This window comes from Cornus florida, unplaced genomic scaffold, assembly GCF_030987335.1.
Source record: "Cornus florida cultivar Cherokee Brave unplaced genomic scaffold, ASM3098733v1 CherokeeBrave_3.0.0_Hap2_Chr11, whole genome shotgun sequence".
Classification (NCBI taxonomy): Eukaryota; Viridiplantae; Streptophyta; class Magnoliopsida; order Cornales; family Cornaceae; genus Cornus; species Cornus florida.
In genome coordinates this window covers 41,408,787-41,417,532 of record NW_026775581.1, presented here as the reverse complement: position 1 = coordinate 41,417,532, position 8,746 = coordinate 41,408,787, and positions in this window count along the sequence as shown.

The following is an 8,746-nucleotide window of genomic DNA, read 5'->3' as shown; positions in this document are numbered from 1 at the left end:
AATACTCCTTATATGCCTTGTGGATGCCATTTAGGAGTAAATTTTTCGAAAAATTGATATCTTGCTTGCATTTGTGGTCTATATCATCCTAATTTTGCGATTGTTTTGAGATTCACTCTAGGATTCTACACTAGCACAGGTACACACTAGCATTCATTTGTGGGGTACATGCTTCGTTGATTATTGAATTGGTTATATCCTAATTGAGCTAGTAGTGCATCGAAAGCTTTCATTCCCTTTTCATTGAGTAGCCGGGATTCTAGTCTCATCAAGCACTGAATTTCTCACGACGAAAGGTGGAGGGCCCAAACTCTAGGTTAATAATTGAATGTTAAAAAAAAAAAAAAAAAAAGCTACAAAAGTAATAAAAAAGTGAGGACTTCTCCCAAAAGGTGAGAAGTGGGAAATGATTAAATGGAGGTTATTTTGATTTCTAGCCTAGTTGATTTGAGCTTGTAAGTCCTTGGGGTGTTTGAACACCTAATACCCTAAAGTTGTCCGGTTTAGGAGTCATTGACCTAACGCTCGACCTCATGGATTGCTAGAAAGCTTAATAGTTCAACACATTGCACAATGCTTCCATCTTTGATCCTTAAAAAAAAAAGAAAAAAAAAAATTGAGTGAAAAAAATAAGTGCACCTAGAATAATAAAGCTTTAATAAAAGGTCCACTTTTTGTCTTGATGATCGGTACTAGATTTGTGTGCTAGTTTGAGGGTAAGGATATGATTAATTCTTTAGTTGGCTAAGATAGCAACATATTTGATGCCGGTCCACTTAAAAAGGATTGTAGAGTTGTTTTGATTTACATGATCATTTTCTTGAAGTGTGGAGGACCATACTTGCTTGCTTGATGTTGAGATTTTGGGAGATTGCTTGGAAATGTTAAAAAAATTGCATACTTGGGGTAGTTTTCTCCTGATGCTTGTTTATAAGATTGGTGCCTCTTTAGAAAGAATGAGCTTAAAGTTTGTGGGTATCATTTCTGGAAACCCTCACGAGACTTCACTCGTCCACTAGGAGTAACTTAGGGGTTTAAAAGGCTTGTTGTATATGCTAAATGCAATCGTGTTCCCTACGAAAGTGGCTTTATCCATTTATTGCTTTCTAGTTCATAGTTGTTTAGTTGTTCATTTCATTTTTTTACCTCATAGTTTATTGCTAGGGACTAGCAATATTTAAGTTTGGGGGTGTGATGAGCACTGAAAAGTGTGCTTTTAAACCCTTTAAGCATGAATATTCTAGGACCTTTATCTATCTTATTTTCCCGTTTTAGACTAATTTCGTGTTATTTCCCTTTTAAGGTCAATAAAGTTAAAACGAGCTAAAAATGATTTCTTAAGGCCTTTTTGGAGTCAAACGAAGTCATAGTGATGATCCTGAGCAAAAGAGGCTGATTTGGAGCAAAATGAGGCTGATGCTGAAAAACTGCCAAGTGAGATCGATCGCAGAAAAGTGAGATCGATTGAACCTAGATCGATCTGAGAAAAAGTGAGATCGATCGAACTTTTTTTAGATCAATCCAAGAAAAAGTAGGATCGATCGAACATTTGCTGGCAGCGACCTGTTTTACTCCCTCGCGCGCCCGAACTCCCACCAACCATATTGATGATGGCCGCTCCTAAACGCCAAAATAATGTAGTGACTGTGCGGTTCAAGAAAAGCCTTTAAAGTCAAATTTAAATTTATAAAAACCACTACCATCACTACTACTAAAGTAGCAAGAGTGATTGGGGATCGTCCCACGGGATTATACGTGTTGGAATTTAACTTCAACTCTAATGTACCAAATGATTACAAAGAGAGAGATTGGTTGAGTAAACTAGAAAGCAATTAATTAAAATGCAATTAAAGTAAAACTAAGTTGAGATAGGGATTTAAGAGATATGAAGAGAGGTCTTAGGGTGTTGGAATCACCACTAAGTTCATGTAATTAACCATTTGCTTTCCATTAATGGGGAATACATTGTTGTGAACAAAATGCGACTACCAATTACAATATTAAGCATGGACCATCAAATTAAAGTATGAATTGTCTACTTAAACTAAGTGTAGCACAACCCATCAATTCTAAGCATGACCCATCAAACTAATCACAATTGTAGCACACATCAATCTAGAGAATCATGGAATTTGCAATAATAAGTCATGGAATATCAAACCAAGTATAGATTGTCTACCTACCTACAATCATGAATTAAATTGTAGAACAACCTATCAAGCATAAAAATAATCCATCAAATTAATTAACAAACCCATTGAATGAAAACCCATGCTTAGCCATCATTAAATCCTTAATTAATCACACATAGGCATGCAACCAACATAGAGAATCTAGTGTAGAGATTAATTCCCAAATAATCACACATAAGACAACATGTAATCAAATAGAGAATCAATAGAAAGAATTAATCCATATGAATCATGTAAGAAATAATTCCTAATTTAATCACACATAGACATATAAATAAACTAGAGAATTAATAGGAAGAATTAAACCATAGAAATTATAGAAATATACCAAGATTCATTAAATTCACAAGGCTAGAACACTAATCACAACAATATATTTAAATCCCCAAATATAGAAATACAAAGGTTTAGATTACACAAGACTTAGGGCTCATCCAAGCCCTAAGTGTAGATCTAGCCAATCATGGAGGAGGTGGATGTGGTCATGAAACCCTCAAGTGCATGCTCCAAACATGGCTCCATCTTCTTCTTCTTCTTCTTTGAAGCTTTAGAGAGAGAGAGAGAGAGAGAGTGGATCTAGAGATGGGTTCTTGAGATGTGCCTCCACTTCCCTATTTTCTTCTAACCCTAATCTCTAACTTTTCTAGAGAGAGAAATTAAAATTACAATGTAAAAGTAAAATAATGAAAAAGCTCTTTTACTAAATAGGTCACTTCCCGTTATATAGAAGGTCATTTTCTTAGCCATTAAGTCAGAAATATAGCCCTAAAAATATCTAATCTCGTACTATGTGGTAGGTGGGAATTCGGGTGCGTGCGGGAATAAGACAGCTCACTGCCAGCAAATGTTCGATCGATCAGAGAAAAGTTCGATCGATCAGAGTTCGATCGATCTCACTTTTTTTGATCGATCTCATGATCGATCTCACTTGGTAGCTTTTCAACATCAGCCTTTTTTGCTCCAAATCAGCCTCTTTTTGCTCCGAATCTTCACTAAGACTTAGTTTGACTCCAAAAAGGCCTTAAAAAATCATTTTTAGCCCATTTTAACATTATTGACCTGAAATAGACAAAAACAAAAAACAGTACTAAAATGGGAAAATAAGATAGATAAAGGTCCTAGAACACTCAAGCTTAAAGGGTTTAAAAGCGCACTTTTCAGCGCTCATCACACCCCCAAACTTAAATATTGCTAGTCCCTCGCAATGAATTACAAAATAAAGGAATGAAATGAACAACTATATAACTACGAACTAGAAAGCAATAAAATGATAGCGCTATTTTCGTAGAGAACATGATTGCATTTAGTATATGCAACAAGCCTTTTAAACCCCTAGGTTACCCCTAGTGGACGAGTGAAGTCTCGTGAGGGTTTCCAGAAATAATACCCACAAACATTAAGCTCATTCTTTCAAAAGAGACACCAATATTGCAAACAACCATTGGGAGAAAACTACCTCAAGTATGCAATTTTTCAACCATTTCCAAGCAATTTTCCAAAATCTCAACATCAAGCAAGCAAGTATGGTCCTCCACACATCAAGAAAATGGTCATGTAAATCAAAACAATTCTAGAATCTTTTTTGAGTGAACCGGCATCAAATATGTTGCTATCTTAGCCAGCTAAGGAATTAATCACATCTTTACCCTCAAACTAGCACACAAATCTAGTTCCGATCATCAAGATAAAAAGTGGACCTTTTATTAAAACTTTATTGTTCTAGGTGTGCTTATTCTTTCCACTAGATTTATTTATTTATTTTTATTTTTTATAGGATCAAAGATGGAAGCATGGTGCAATGTATTGATCTATTAAGCTTTCTAGTGATTCATGAGGTCAGGCGTTAGGTCAATGACTCCCAAACCAGACGGCTTTAGGGCATTAGGTGTTCAAACACCCCTAAGGACTTACAAGCTCAAATCAACTAGGCTACAAATTAAGACAACCTCTATTTAATCATTTCCCACTTCTCACCTTTTGGGAGAAGTCCTCACTTTTTTAGTGCTTTTGCCTTTTTTTTTTTTTTTTTTTTTTTTTTTTTTTTTTTTTTTTGTAAGCAAGTTCAATTATTAACCTAGAGTTTGGGCCCTCCACCTTTCGGTGCAAGAAATTCAGTGCTTGATGAGGCTAGAATCCCGGCTACTCAATGAAAAGGGATTGTAATCTACTTTTGTCAAAATGAAATCTTTCAATGCACTAGTAGCCCAATTGGGATATAACCAATTCAATAATCAACAAAGCATGTACCCCACAAATGTAAGCAAGATATCATCTTAGAGTGAATCTCAAAACAATCACAAAATCAGGATGATGTGGACCATAAATGCAAGCAAGATATCAATCTTTCGAAAAATTTACTCCTAAATGGCATCCATAAGGCATACAAGGAGTATTGGACTCTCAAGTCAAACAATTTTTAAATTTTAAGCAATATAGTCCTCAAAAGATCAAAATCATCACTAACATAAATTTCACATCTCAATCATGCAATTAAGTCTCAAACTTAAGTAGAATGCAACAAAGTCACCTTACCCCTAAACTTAAACCGCATATTGTCCTCAATGTGCAATGAGAACAATGGAAAAGATGGAAAGAGTATACCGTGGTGGCAAAGACATGAAGCTCGGCAATGATCCAATTCGAAAGACGTCTCCCCCAAACTTGGAATCAGTAACCTACTTGATTAACCACACTAGCAAACTCTCATCAAATATCAAATGGGATAAGAATAATCAAATCATGCATTCTAAGGCAATATAGCACAAGGTGAAATAGAGATATGAGATCAAGCCCTAACTAAAGCATAAAGTATTCATGATTACACATAAGGGCACAATGTTGAAAAGTTTTTATGTTTTTCATTTTATGAAAGCAAATATATACAAAATGCAAGAAAAATAAAGAATAAAATGCATGAACAAAATGCAAAAAGAAAAATAAAGAAGGAAAAATGCAATGAAAGAATATGTACAATGCAAGAAATGAAAAAAAAACAATATGTACAATGCAAGTATATACAAAATTTTCTTACTTTTTATTTTTTATTTTTTTTATGACATAACAAGTATATACACACATACAAAAATAAAATAAATAAACATGCAAGAAATGAAAATGCAAGGAAATAAGGGATGCAAAAATTTATTTTTATTTATTTATTTAAGAAAGTATGTACAATGAAACAAAATGCAAGAAAAATAAAAAAATAAAAATGCAAATGAACATGAACTATACAAGTGATAAAAGACACAATGTGTCATTTGGGTGCTAAGTTTAACGTTTCTAGCAAGACGGAATGCTACATTTAAAAACCGTTTTTTTTTTTTTAAACAAAACAAATATGTACACAAACAAAAATAAAAAGACAAGTAAACAAAAATGCAAGGAAATAAAGAATACAAAGAAATAATAAATTTTTTTTTTGAAATTAAAAATTAAATTTAAACAAAATATTTTTGAATTTTTTTTGGAAATAAGATAAAAGGAACTAAAATAAAATAAAGTAAAAGAAAAATATTTTTGGGATTTTTTTTTTTTTGAAGTTTGAAATAAAAATAAATCTTGAAAGTAAAAATGAAAATAAAATAAAATAAAAATCTTTTTGGAGTTTTCGAAAATAAAATAAAATAAACAAAAATATTTTTGTATTTTTAACAAATTTTAAAACTTTTTTTTTTTTTTTTCTAAGAGAAAAGAGAGTAAATAAAATAAAAGAAATAACAAAATTCAAAGAAGATGAAAAAAAAAAAAAAAATAGAAAGAAAAAAAAGTCAAAAATTCAAAGGGGCAAAGTTGTGATCGATCTTGACTTGGATCATTCACACCATGATCGATCTATGCTCGCACGATGGGATAGAGAGTATGAAATTTGCAGTGCTTTGAAAATTTTTCTAAGTATGAAATCTCGATCAATCATGATGGCTTTTGGATCGATCGAATTGACTTAGATCGATCGAACATAAAGTTCGAACGATTAGACAGAGAGCTGAAATATGCAGGTTTTCTTCGAATGATGGAACAGAGAGATGAAAATATGCAGAGATGATGTTCGATCGATCGAAGGTGCTCTTGTGATCGATCGAATTGGCACCAAATGCCTCATTTTGAGATGAAAGTGCATAAAATCCTATGCTAAGCCCCAATGATGGTAACAAAAATAGAGATTGAAAAATGGATGGAAAAATGTACACAAGAACGAAAAATAAAAATAAAAAGAAATGAGGGAGGATTAGAGTTTTGAAACTCTACGAATACTAGTGTTTAACGTCTCTAGTAAGACGTTGGGTCAACTCACTAATCAAAAGAATCAAAAACCGGGTATGAAACACCTTTATTGATCCTCTTTTCACTTTTCTCATTTAATGTCCCACTTACAACAATGAAATCATCCTCCAAAAGAATAGATTGAGAAGAAATGAAAGAGATGATATTGTTCCTTTCATCTACGGTCTTGAAAACAAAATCAATCATGGTTAGCCTTGCCTCAATTTTGTGCTCTTAGAGTGTATTCAAATAATCACTTCCTTTATGAATTGGTAAGTCAATGTCTTTCAAAGACTCATTTGGAATATCAAGGAACACCTTCTCTTCATCCTTTTTCTCTTCCTCAAAAATCACCTTCTCCTCACCATCTAAATTAGCTAAGGAGTCCATTAGAGAGTTCACTTCATTTTTGGAGCTTTCAAAGTCAAAACCATAATTTTTATATATTTCAAAAATGCATGTCTCAAGAGGGTCTTTGGAGATAATAGAAGGAAGGTCCTTTTCAACAAGTTCCTCCTCCTTCTCTCTTACCTTAAGTGTTGTCAACGTCTCCTCACTCTCTAAAGTAGCAATGTCTGAGATAAAATCACAATCAAAATAAGGAAAGTTCTTATTAATCATGTTATGCTCTGTTGGATTAGCCACTAACTCACTTGCCACTTCCTCCTCTATATAAGATAGAGTACTAGGCATTAGCTCACTTGTTTCATCCTCTTTACTCTCATCATCCTCATTTATATACATTGAAGTTCTTGCCATTTTTCCATTTGCTTCTTCCTCCTCCTCTTGACGAGAAAGAGTACTTGCAATTTGCTCAACTTGAGCTTCAAGCTTGGCTAACATTTGAGAATGAGAATTAATAAGTGAAGTGTGTGAAATATGCACATCAAGTAAAGCTAACACTTTTTCTTTAAATCCGGGTGAGTACCTAGAAGGCGATGGATTTGGTTCTTCATAAAATTGTGGGGCAGGGTAATAGTCATAAGAAGGATTAAATAAGTGATCAAGTCCATAATAAGATGATGCATAAAATGAAATGGACTCAATCTCATAAGGATTAAAATATGATGGAGGAGCATAAGGTGAAGGGATATAATTTCCTTCCAAACTTGGATCAAACAATTCCTCCATCACAATTAAAATCCAAATGTAAAAAAATATTGGCCTCAACAAGGGCCTATGCTTGGACAAAGATAAAGCAATATAATGAGCCTCAACAAGGGCTATCACAAGCATTCAAAGAAGTGAAACAATTAAAATACAAGAGTTCCGAGAATTAGTCACAACAGTCCTTAAGCAACTTCAAATTTTAATATTAGCTTTAAGCTCTAATTATTGCTTTAAGTTCCAAAGTTTGCCTTCCTTATAGTCAAGTACCTAATTGAACAAATAATAATTAGAACAAGAGAAAATAATATACAATGGAAAATAAAATAAAAATAGAAGCAATCAAATGAACACTATTGTCTAGTCTAATTTCAACAAAATCGTTAATCCCTGGCAACGGCGCCAAAATTTGACGACGGCCGCTCCTATACGCCAAAATAGTGTAGTGAATGTGCGGCTCAAGAAAAGCCTTTAAAGTCAAATTTAAATTTATAAAAACCACTACCACCACTACTATTAACGTAGCAAGAGTGAGTAGGGATCGTCCCACGGGATTATACATGTTGGAATTTAACTTTAACTCTAATGTACCAAATGATTGCAAAGAGAGAGATTGGTTGAGTAAACTAGAAAGCAATTAATTAAAATGCAATTAAAGTAAAACTAAGTTGAGATAGGGATTTAAGAGATATGAAGAGAGGCCTTAGGGTGTTGGAATCACCACTAAGCTCATATAATTAACCACTTGCTTTCCATTAATGGAGAATACATTATTGTGAACAAAATGCGACTACCAATTGTAATATTAAGCATGGACCATCAAATTAAAGTATGAATTGTCTACTTAGACTAAGTGTAGCACAACCCATCAATTTTAAGCGTGACCCATCAAACTAATCACAATTGTAGCACACATCAATCTAGAGAATCATGGAATTTGCAATAATAAGCCATGGAATATCAAACCAAGTATAGATTGTCTACCTACCTACAAGCATGAATGACCGGTCCTTTACAAGGGTCGCGATACCAAGTCAAGCTTGAAGAGTTGTGAATTTAGGAGGTGGCCAAGTTTTACATTTATAGAAAGCCACTACTACCTTTCTCTATATAAAATATAGATAGGGCGAGTAGGGATCGTCCCAAGGGATTTGATGGTGTATCGAATTGTGAAACTATGGTAA